Below are 13,115 nucleotides of genomic sequence, written 5' to 3'. Positions count from 1 at the left end.
TTACCAAACCAGACAGTATATAAATATCTGATGGAACGCGAAGAAAATAAATTCTAGACGACCGGATGAAAGATACGTACTGGTAGATTATGAATTGTATGAAAATCATATATTCGATAAAAAAAAAAAAAAAGGAGAAGGATACGTATTAATAGATTGGAAATTGTAAATTATCTATTATCTGCCGAGTAAGTATCTTGAAAACGTACAAATTAGATGAAAAATGATGACGAATGAACGTTAGTACGAGAGATATTAACAGAACAAGAACATAGCGAATCGGAATTGTATATTGATAACTTGAAAATTAGATGTAAAATACCACGAATTTGAAAACTAAACAAAATTATAATGTATAAAATCTAATAGGAAAAACATTAATTTCGATATATTAAATCACGGTGTGAGCGATTTAGTACGACAAAAATTAACGAAAATATACTCTTCATTTTTAATTAAACCTTCCGTAAAATCATACAGGGGAAAGACAATTTTCTGATAAAGGAAGACCATCTCTCCGAACAAACGAAAAACCAGCCGAGCCAACTCGATCATCGTTAGGAAATGACGTCCATCCCGTCAGAATGTGCAGCGGCATCGTAATACGATAATAAGACGAATCGAACAGAGGTACGATACGGATCTTTCATAAGGCGGCTTTAAAGTAATCGTAAAAACGTAGCAGCGACCAGCAGTTGCCGTAAAAATCCCAGAAGTGCTCAACGCAAATCCTTCTTATCGAGAGAAAGGAAACTTTCATCTGGAACAAATAGCGACACGAATCCCCGTTGTCCAGCAACAGTAAATCGATGAGTTTGGCTCCGTGCAGCTATTTGCCGGAAAACCGTTCGACCAGGAAACTCGAAAGCATCGAAGAGAGCATGAACTATGAAGGAGGGAAAAAGGAGAAGATAGGTCAAGAGGGAAAAGGAAACAGACGATTCTGGTTAGCTTTCGAGAAAGAAGGCGAAGATTTATGGTGGTCACTTTATCGAGAGCGACCTCGTGCTCGATCATTTACGAGCTACACCTACGCCAAAGAGCATTTTTTTCCTTTTCGAAGACGACTACGTCATTCCAAGTATTTCTCCTTCCTTGTCCTTTTTTCACGGTCGGCAAAGTGACCTAGCAGAAACGTGACCTTGATACGGTTACGTTCCTCTCGATAAACTCGTATCGATAGGGGCCACCAGAGACGTAGGCGGATGAGAAAAGCTTCGACGGGTATTAATGACTCTTCTATCGCGTGGAAAATTTGATTCGCCGTGAGACAGCGTCGTTTTTCAAAATTCGAGGCTCCGAGGAACAGAATTATAGCTTTAGCTTTGGCGTTTTCTCGAGATCTTAAGATCCTCTTAAATTGCCGTTTTTACGACATTGCGATTGCGATGATACAGAACATGCAGTTAGACACGACTAGGAAGAATTAATTCGTATTTTATTAAAATGTTCGGAAGGTAAACCCACGGAAAAAGTCGAAGAGAAGAGAAGAATAATATAGCGAGTACGATAGAAGTGGGAATATTTGAAGAAATATGGGCTCGAAGCTAAAAACGATTGTCAGAGATGTATATTAGATTATTCCGAGAATACTCTATGCAGGAAATGCAATAATAACCCATGGAAAAATGTATCGAATATTTATTGGAAAATTCGTAAACCTTGGGGCGAATATTTCTCGGAAGAGGGAATTAATTAAAACGAATTTAACAATTCATCTCGTTGAAACACCATCGTTGTATTTTTATAGACACGGTCAAAGAACGAATCGAAACCCTTTGAAACTCTAAAAATCATACTCGATTCGCTCATAAATAAGAAACTACAGAGACTCGTTGAAGTTCGTAGGAAATCTGCGAAAAATGACACGATCAAAGAGTTAAAGGGAACCGTTGGTCGCCACTTTAAAAACTCAGGGAACCGCATTCCACGCGTTCAACGCGTCAAAGCCTGTCTGGTTCAAAGCGAAACTTGCCAAAAATCTGCCGTAACGTCCCCGATCGCGCCACTAATTCCCAACGCTTCTTCGTTTTAGCGTATAAGCAGGCGCGTCACAGTGTTTGGCGAGTTCTGTACGCGCGTTTCACAAGAAACGTCGACAACAAACACGAATCGCTCGTTCATCGTGGAAAATTCGACAGACCATGGCCACCACGTAGCGAAGACTCAATGACGAAGGATCGACACTGACTGATCGGCGAAGGGAACTTTCCTCTCTCGACTATTTTTAACGCGAGGGTCAAAGACGATCGAAGACGAAAGGAACGGCGATGAGATGAATTTGGCGATGTAAACGTCTCGCGCGGCCACGTAGACTCTACAAGCCACTGGTTTCTGTTTTTCGAGACGCGTGTCCGCCTCATCGCGAAATGTCGGACGCGGAAACGCGTATTAATAGTTCGGTGGAAATGGAATCTAGGTGAGCAACGGAGAAACAGACGGCCGAACGAGCTGTTACGCGGCGAGCTTCGGTCGAGGGTGAGACGAATTCGCACCGGATTCCACTCCATGTTCGCGAATTTATTGCCCGGCCATCCGATCGATCGTCGAACCAGTGACTTTCGCGTGCTTCCACGGAGAATTTCGGAATCTACCGCCAACGTGTTCTGGCCCGCTGGATTAAGTTGTTAGCGTGCTGTTTCCATTTAGTGCGCCGGTTGTTGCCTGTGTACCGTGGGATTAATGAGATTCGGTTGAGTTTAAGGTTTTTGTTGTTCCTATTTTACAGCTGGAATTAACGCAGTTGTTACGATTAAAGTATGGTTATACCTTCTGGATATTTACGCGGTTTAAAGGACTTTGGCTAATAGATATCGTTTATTTCAACGTAACGATCTGTTTTGCGTTTGCCTTTTTAGATTCTTTTAACGAGGTGCATAATTTTAAAAATATAATTGCTATGTCGGTAGCGTTGCATAGAATCTAATAATAAGTATGACAATTGAATCGATGCAACGTACGAGCCAGTAGCAGTGGCTGCATTAAAAAGCACAGTGATCAAGTTATATATACGCGCGTGTAACTGAGAAAATATTTCATTTGAGAAAGTTGCTGGTAAAGTTAAGTTATAATACAGAAATCTGTATGCTTTCAAAAAGGAATATTTTTTAGAAATTAAAAATGTTTTTAAGAATCTAATATTCGTTCTTGCTTCCATATGTATACACATTTCGCTTCTACTGAAAATAACGGATACGTTTCGTATTCCTGCGTAATGGTTAAAGTTTAAATACTCTTAGTTTCTGGCTCGTTTGTGGCTCGTTAAATGTAACTTATGAACAGTATCAAAGCACATCACCGGTAGAAACATTTTTACATACGTTTTGTAATGATATACTCGTACAGAAATTACGCGAAGCCAGTTATAAGCTTCCTTTATTAATTATAGAATTTTATTATTTCCTGAATAAAAATCCTGTACAGATTATCCAATAATTTAATTACTTTTATAAGAAAATATGAAGCTATCTTTATTATTTAAAAAAAATCACATACTTGGTATCTGTTAAAATAGAATCTATTGATTGGAATTCTTTAATACCATTTCACTAAAACACATCACATAGAGAGATACATCTCTCCACTTGACCCGCAAGAAATAAACCTAATTCTTTACACGGCAGCGCTAATCGTACGAACGCCATCGAGCCGTGAAATCCAAATTGTTGTACGTGAAAACAAAGCGAACCTTCGGTGTATTTTCGTTGCAAACCGAACGCGAGTTTCGAGGATCGAGCTCACTATAAATCTGATCTCCATTTGCGGAAGGTTCCCAGGGGGAATTTAATAGATCAGTCGAACTGCTACCAGTAGAGACGAATCGATTCCATAAAATTGTCGCAAAAATAGAGAGGCGTGAATTCGAACATTTGAACCTTTTTTCAACCACGTTTGATCCGCTTAAACGCCGTACCGATTAATTAAATAAATAGAAGAAAACTTTGTACGAAGGAAGAAGAAACGATGATAATTTCTCAAACGCGATTTCCCAAAGATTTATCTCTTAATTCGTAGATTATTTTTCTCACAGGTTGGAGAAAGGGTCTAAATTTGTTAGACTTTAGAATTTTATTTCTATGATGAAAACAACGTAACTGTTGAAAGGTTTGAAGAGAGACCATTTACGAAGCTTTGCCAGCGATACTACGCAATGAAAGTTCACGGTATAATCTTAATAAGGCGATAAACGAGTTGAAGGTGAATTTAATGGAGTACTCGTATTCCGCGCGTGAAATATTTCTCAACGTGGCCATGAATATGTTAATCACGAAGAACGAAGAAGAAGCTGCGGTGTAGCCGCGAACAAAGTGCCATCTCCGTAAGCGAACTTGTGTCATTTACGTTCTGCAAAAGTATTCAGATGCAAATTGAAATTCACCGTGGATCCGCGCAGCCGAACAAACTATAATAAAACGAATCGAAGCTAATTTCGATGTTTTATGTATCCAAATGAATAAGAAGTAACGATTGTCTTTTCAGACGTAGATATCCGGATTAAATTCCTCTGCGAGTAAACGCAGTTTGAAATATAAATTAACCAAGGAGAATTCGTTTCGTGATAACAATAAATCGTGATAATAAGGGTACGATGGTGTAGCTGATATACATTTTATATGTAGCAATGGTATTAAAATTTAAAGCATGATTAATCGATTGGGAACTGTTGAGATTATTAGGTATGTGATCAAAGGAACGCGTGGATAAATTGTAAGGTAGAAAATATATTTTAATACAGAAGGGTAAATACGAGAAGGAATATACTTTGAGCTGGTCCAGATCCACACTAGTAGCGTTATCCCATGACTGAAAGCCATCGTCGCCTGTCTACCGTTTATGGTCTGCCTTCGTCCAAGTCTTTCGTCTATACGCTGTCGATGGCTTCGGTGCTTGAGAAAACTAAAAAGACCTGACGTAGAGTTTTCTTAAAAGTGGTGACCACTTCCAACAGGAACCAAGCAGTGAAATAATACGTGAAAATTGCGCAAACGTAACATTATTGACAAGGTGATTAAATATTTTTTAGAAGATCGTTACACAAATCAGAAAACTACAGAAGATTTCAAAAGCACGGTCAGTGACTATATTTCTAAGACCGAAACTACTTTCGAACCGAATAAATGTCGCGATTTGAAGTATTTGAGACAAGGATCAGCGATCATGGAACGAACTGTAAAAATGACAATGACGGACAAGGTAAACCTATCGAGCAACGATTAAGCCACTGTAGAAAGATGCGAGCGAAATTAACATTGTCACACACTCAAGGAAACCATCCGCTCAGTAACCAGATAGACCGAACACCCTGCATGCCACATCTTGAAGCAATAACTAAAAAAAAATCATAAAAGATATAACTTAGAGAAAAAACAAAGCTGGCACCCCGCTGGGGGTAGCCACCCACATGCTATATTTACTTTTTATTTTTATTTTTTTTTCTTTGCCAACAAGATATAACACTTTACCAAATGTCCATAAGGACAAATTGTAAAATAACCAAAATAAAATAAAATAAAAAAAAAATAACTAAAAAGGCCCCTCCGAAGGGACTAGACCCTCGGTAGAAGGACCTTCCTAACCAGCGCAGTCCGTTCTAGCATCTCGAGTCAGTCTGTCTTAATATTGCGAACCACGCTGTTGTAACCGTCACTCCGTCAGATTTCTACAATAAATATCATTGTCGCAGACAAAGTCTATTTTCTTCACCCTGTTTGTGAAAGAATCGTTTCGCTCGAACCGCGATTAGGTAAGGAGATTACCGGCGATCCGTTAATTCCGCGATCTTTTGTGTCTCCGACGTGACAACATCGATGATTTTAATTTACAACCGTTCTGCAAACTGTGACACGTTTCGAGAATTATAATTATCGGCGCAATTGCTATTATAACCTGACTCGTACATTATATTTCAAAAAACAGAGTAAAAGCTTCTTTGAATTTGTTGAAGTGATCGTCACTTCTGAGAAAACTCTACATCTGGTCTTCGATTTCTCAAGCGCCTAAGGTCTTCGAAAGCGCATAGACAAAAGAATGCTTCGAGGAAAGACCATAAGCGGTACACGTCCGACGTTGGTTTCGGCAGTTGTCTTTAGTCTCAGGGTAACGTTGCTAGCGAGAGGATCTGGATCGGCTTACATAGTACCACATATTTTGTAATTTACTATTCACAATATATACACTTTCAATACCTTGCAGTTTGCCCACGCATTTCTTTAATTCCATCCACTGAATAACCTTAACAGAATTAACCAAATCAACTGTTATTAGTGCGCAATAACAACACGTATACAACGCGTACATAACATAATAACACGGATACGAGAAATCAATAAGCGTCATCGAAATTTATCGTGAGAATGGTTAACTCGTTTTAAATTATATTTGCAAATATTAATATTAAACACGATACGAACGGCACCTTTCGGTTAACCGTTGTTAACAAAATCAACGATCCATCCAGATCAATGTCGATTCCAACCGATGTTCGTCATTTATCTTTAAATCACGTTGTTCGTTTTCTGATACAGAGAATAACGTTTGGTGGTTTGCAATGCGTTAATTAAAATTCGGTATAAAACTCTTCGTGAATGAAGATTTACGTACTTCGAAATACCGTAATCAATTTTATTAATTCTCAATTACTTCGATTATAACGTGAACAGATATATTGAAAACGAATAATCTTTCACCTTTTATAAACCCGCAATATATCTCTGCCCATTGCAAAATCCAGTTATACAGGATGCTTCCACATTTATCAGTGTAGAACTGAGTTTTCACGAGTAGGCGTTTCTTCGTTATTTTTATTTATAATAGTTCCACCGAACGCAGTGCACGATCTAACAATTAAAACGATCTGTCAGATATAAACAATTTTGATTAAAACGATGTAGGTAGTAAATATAGATAGATATATAACATTGTTTTTCTATCTCGATCAAAGTTAAAGCACCTGACCCAATACTTTCCACGATGGTAAAAATAAAAAAAGTAAAAAATTCCTAATTTTGACAATATATTATTACAGTAGCGATATATTAACTTTCCCATTTTGTTAAATTGCAAACGTGATTTAAAAGACTAAATAAACGTAGAAAATGAGATCGTCAGGAATATTGGCAAATATCGCAAGGAATATTAAAATAAAAATATGATACTCGTGTGATTATGTGTGTACCTTCGTTAAGAATACAAAGGAGAGATACGAAATAGCCGACGCGCTGTAAAATAATAATAAATATAGGATAAACACGCGATAAAGAAGAAACGGTGAATTTGCGATCAAAGAAAATCGTGTGTGGAAAATCGGGAAACATTTTATCGGGATTCGAGCAAGTTAATTTCACGGATCGGCGAATGCGTAGCTGTATTCGTTTATTTAAATGTAAAGTTCCCATTGCCGTGCAGGGTTTGTTTTCAACAAGCAAACGCAGTTTCCATTTGCACTGATCCGGTTTCGTATTGTAACACGATGTTAGCAACCAGTGCTGCGCCCATTATGATAAGCTATATGAGAATTTATTTAGGGAACCCTTGGAACTGTTTTAGGAAGCCGCAATCTGTTGCAACAATTTCCTCTTCAACTACCGTTGCTTCTCTCCCTCGACAGATTTACAATTTCGTGCACTCGACCGGCGTGCAGTAACCGTATAACTCTTGTTCACGGTTTACTGCTATCAATCAACGTGATGTGCTTAAGCTTCGCGGATTCAACTCTTTTCCGGAGTAAATTAACCTGCGTGAAAACGAGCGCGTTGACGTTTAAAGAAGATTCATTGCAACGTGGAAAATATTTACGCTCGTTTTGGCCAATATTTATTTGCACTTGTTTATTTCGTTTAATACGTTTACACTTGCATTCTGATGAATTTACGTCCGTGTAATTCTTGCTAAGTGTTTGATCTTTATTTCGTACCGTGGTAGTTGAAATATCTTACCATCTGTACTCTAAGATTATACTGAAAATACATGTAATGGTTTCTGTACATTTTCCTCGATTCTGAAAACCTTCCTATGTGTTCGAATTTGTTTTCTTTTTCTATATTTTCTATATGTCGAATTTCAAATTTCTATAACTATTTAAAAATTCGCAGAAATAAATACAAAGGGTTTCGAAATATATTCGTTTGGTCGTTTTTGAAAGAATCAACGAACGAGAAGCATCCTGATATAGAATTAATAGCGAGAAATAATCAAAGAATTAATTATGAATTAGATTAGAATGAGATAGATTGGTCTAAGAATTTAAATAAAACAAAGTAGAAAAGTCATAGAGTAATAAAGAAGATTGTTAATTTTCTTTTTCTACATTTTCTATATATCGAATTTCAAATTTCTATAACTATTTAAAAATTCGCAGAAATAAATACGAAGGGTTTCGAAATATATTCTTTTGGTCGTTTTTGAAAGAATCAACGAACGAGAAGCATCCTGATATAGAATTAATAGCGAGAAATAATCAAAGAATTAATTATGAATTAGATTAGAATGGGATAAATTGGTCTGAGAATTTAAATAAAACAAGGTAGAAAAGTCATAGAGTAATAAAGAAGATCGTTAATTTTCTTTTAGATTGTCTAAGATGATTATCAGACGAACAAACGAAGAAACAATTTTATAATTAAAAAATTTCTAACATTTATGTAATAAAAATCCATTGTTCCATTAACGCACAAATATTTTAGTTTACTATATATCTATATTCAATAAAAATTATTTCTACCTACAACGCGTTATGCTATGTCAATCGTTTAACTGGACCTTTCATTGGAATGAAAACTAACCGTAAGAAAACGAACGACGGAAAACGCGTTAGAAAAATGATCGAAACAAGCTTAGATTGCAAATTGCAAAGGCAAGCAATCGACAGCGGTATAACACGAAGATGGTCTGGCGAACGCATCAGAGATGTCCTTCGTTCGCGCATAAAATGCAATTTGGTGGGTGTCAGACGGCCGTTACCGTTGCCCGCTCTGCTTCTGCAGGCAGCCGCGTTACGAAATTTAATTGGATTTATCGATCGGTTTTCTGATTCCCATTTCCCGTCCGCCCTACTATCGGTCGAGCCACGCGAAAATCCGCCGCCTCTGTAATCGATGTCGTAAACCCGACCATCGCATCGATGATTTCCTCTTTGCTCTCGTCCAAACGTTTATAGCCTATCCAGGATTTTCGTACAACTCCAAGCTGCAAAGTGTCTAATCAGTACAGGAATTTTGTATCGTGATCTGAGTTGTGAGATAATTGAGTCGTTCGGAAGCCATACTAATCGACTCCCTTGAAATATGTAAATTATCGAGGAAAATTGTTCATAGATAGATAAAAAAGATAGATGGAAAACACAGATAGAAAAGATAGAGCCGATCGATGTAGTTTTTGAGAGACCCAATTACCGTGTGTAAATATTCCTCGACATCCAACCGTCGACGATCGGTTTTAGTCAGTTGCCGAGCAAACGTCGAAAGGTTCAGGTCCGAGACTTCGGTCGCGTTCGTCACTTAAATAGTTAAGAAGATGAACGTGACGTTTTTTTTTTTTTTTTTCTTGGAACCACTAAGCCCTCTCCGTACGATATTATCAATTATAGCGATATAAGTTTCATTTGCTTTTTTTACATCTTTATACACACTTTTGAACGTGTATTAAAGCGAACAATGTTTTCGTAAATTTTGTTCATTTAAATTATCGATAAAGGTAAACAGAAAGCTGTCTTATCCGCGTCAGTAAATAAGCAGTTCCTTTTTACCGACAGTCGAGAAGAGAGGAGGTTTTCTTATCGATCAGTGACTCTACAGTATCTATCGTTGGTATTGTGCTATCAACTGATAACTTACCATGCTCTGCAGTCAGTCGGTAATACAGATTGAGAGTTGAAAGAAGAAAATTAATTCTACGAAAACCAATATGCAAATCAATAACCTACGAGATGTTATTCAAAGTACCGACAAAATTATGCGACCTTACGATATTATATTAAAGATACGAGTAAAAATGAATGGACATACACGTACGTGATAAATCACACACTGCCTACTTTTTTGCGAGTTACTCGACATCTAAGATCTATGATCACGATTGTATTCAACGAGGAGTTTAACATCACCAGAAACACAACGGAGAACCGGGAAGCGACTAATTCTATGCAAATCAAGGAGGCGTGGCATAGAATTCCTGGATATATCATTATCATCGGCCCGATATATTACGTCCTACGTGCAATCATCTGATCGCAGGTGCATATAAGCGTGTCTTCGACCGTATCCAGCGATATACACTACCGCAGATTTCCTGGCGATGTGTTTAATTGTGACAGAACAATACCATATGCACGAGAATATTATCGTTCGAGAGGCTCGCCAATGGCACGATTATGTTAATGTGTCCTCGGTTTTATAACCTAACCTTGGAAATACGATCAACGAAAGTTGTATCTTTTAAACTTCATCGATATTCCCATCATTTTCTCCGAGTTGATACTTCACGTACCAACGAAATATAAAATTTACGTAAAAGGATGAAACTGAAAATCATATATGAAGAAATATAAAAATTACTATTTAGATACTTTTACCATTTCGTTAGTTCCAGCGTTAATTAAATAATTACACCCCTAACGAAATAATATAGAAAAATATCGCCGAGAGGAAATTACCTACGTACATACCATAGTTGCCTTTCTTATGCTTTAAAGTTATCTGGAAATGATCGATTTCAGAAAATCATAGTGCGAGTCTATAACGTATCCGCAAGACACATAGACCGCGGCGGTGCAATTTTTCAATTTGCATCGCGGAAGAAGGATATTCCGGAGCATGAAAGTTTCCTGCATCTGCAAGAGTTTCTGACTCGCGCGTTACTCTTTCGAGTCAAGCCGCGAAAAGGGAAGTTTATGTCGCGAAACTTTCACGCGGCCCGCGTGCACACCAACTATGCAAATAATATAATTTCCTTAACTTTCTTGTCGCAAATTCTCCTCGGAAAACACCGACAAATTTGTATTTTCTCGTTATTCGTTTATCGTCGCTCGAGACATTCGAATCTATCGTAAAACGTTTCTTTCCTACTTTTATAACAGGAACCATTTAATTGGCAAAGAAAAGAGAATCCAGCTCATCCAACGCACCGATTCGCAATCAACGTCTGCGGAATAAAATATTTTGGCAAACCCATAACGCAAACGAACCGAACATTCGGTTGAAAAATTAAATTACAGCTGACGATGAAGTCACGTCTACATCGACAAAAGAGAAAGAGAAAGAGAGAGAGAGAGAGAGAGAGAGAGAGAGGCTAAAATATACCGTTGACATCGGTGATCGATTAATTGCCCGGTTCACTTTGCCGATACTCGTTTCCTGGCCAATCAGCACGGGGGAAAACGAAGCCAAAGAAACGACCGTTGCTGATATTCCAGATTTCCGTACGAGGAGAACGACCATTACTCGGTCTACCGGGCACGAACATCCAAGACGCGATCTCGCGACGTTTTCTTGCGACGATACCAAGCTAGCCAGTGGTTTTCGCCGAGTACCTGGCTGTTCTCGAGTAAACTCGACCAGCAACCATCGCTGTATGGACAAGGAAAAACACGAGTTGTTAAGATCCCGTCGCACGTATCTTGAATAACGAGTGTGCGCAGCTACCCTTCGGGAACCTGACTTAACCCTCGATCGGTGTATCGCGATTCGGATAAGTCCGGAATAGTCTGCAAAATTTGTACGCACTTGTGGAAAATTTCGGACGTGGAATACGCATCTGTAAAAATATATAAAATATGTAGCGTATAGTACTCGTTGATATAAATAAAATAATTTTCAGAGTGCCATTTTTATACGAGTATGTTCTTCGATCATCTAAATAAGAAATTGTGATCAATTACAAGCTTTATACTTACAAGCATAGCGCGAGTTTGTATGGAAATTAAAGTACGTTTACGAGTACAACTAAGGAAACCCGAGGAAACCTAAATGGAGATTTGTCTCATTTTCTAAATATTATAACGAGTGCTTTTCTACTTTCTATAATTTCTATACTCTTGCATATTGTACCTATCTTTTTTTATAATTTAACTTCCCATAGTTGCATGAACATTCGTAATCCACGTATAATAAATAACGCATAAAAGATATCATTCCTTCTCTACAATTATAGAAAACAACCTGTTGTAGGGAAACCTTCTTCCGCCATGGCTGCTCGTCTACCACGATCGAATCGATCGTTCACGATCTATTGTACGTATATCGGTGGGCTCCTCGCAATTCCAAATTCGCCGTTAGACCGGCAACCGATCTTGCGACGGTGCATGGAACGTCGGAAGACCTGGTCGCTCCTTCCACTGGCGCGCTCAACGCACTCGGGAAGATCAAACGGCCCAGGCTATCTACCATAAACGATCTAGATTTCACTTAGTATCCGAGTATCTAGCGACTTTCGTTGAAGACGATGTTACACGCGTGTCATGTATCCGTAATCACGGCGGTAGTGGATTTTTAACCGTCGAAGCGATCGCAACGACAGCGTGAAAGCGTGTCGTTGCGATCGTCTTCGAGATGCGGAGTAGTGACCTAAAGCCAGCTCGTAAGGGTGATAACTTTCTGTGCGAAGGAGCCGACAAAGCAGCTTATATGGCAACTTACGCGGCAACTCGTTTCGCCAAAGCGGTTTTCTATCTCGCGCTATTCGCTCCCATAGAATGCAGAAGGACAGTCGAGGCCTGTCGGCTATACGTATTAGTATACCGCTTGGGCAAACAGGCTGGCGTTAGAAAAGAACCAAGACAGAGTCGGGGGACGCGACAGGAGGACAGAGACCGCGAAGAAAGAGAAAAGTCGGCGTTGTCGACGCGTGCTCCAAGGAATCTATCAAATTTCTAATTGCAGATCTCTGTAAAATTCATTTCGTTACGGTCTTCGAAGGAGTTGTAAATTGCTCGATAGAATTTGAGCGAACGGAATGCCAGATCCGTGTGATATTCGAACAGCAATGTCCTCACCGGCGGCAAAGTATTCGAACGACGAGAAAAGTGGACAAACGGTTGGCAAATTGTTCCTTCGTGGACACTTTTTCGTGAAACGTGGTCGTTCGACGCCAGAAGTGTCAGATTTAACAAAAACGAGCTTTTC

General features: G+C 38.6%; 1 protein-coding gene across 2 annotated transcripts in view; it reads right to left on the bottom strand.

Annotated features, from left to right (window-relative positions):
* Nucleotides 1–13,115, bottom strand: part of LOC132909868 (uncharacterized) — a 679,960-nt gene that overhangs the window by 409,951 nt on the left and 256,894 nt on the right. The gene's annotated exons all lie outside the window — the stretch shown is intronic.

Source organism: Bombus pascuorum, chromosome 8 (assembly GCF_905332965.1).
Source record: "Bombus pascuorum chromosome 8, iyBomPasc1.1, whole genome shotgun sequence".
In the NCBI taxonomy this organism is placed as follows: domain Eukaryota; kingdom Metazoa; phylum Arthropoda; class Insecta; order Hymenoptera; family Apidae; genus Bombus; species Bombus pascuorum.
This window is presented reverse-complemented; position numbering and strand designations above follow the sequence as displayed.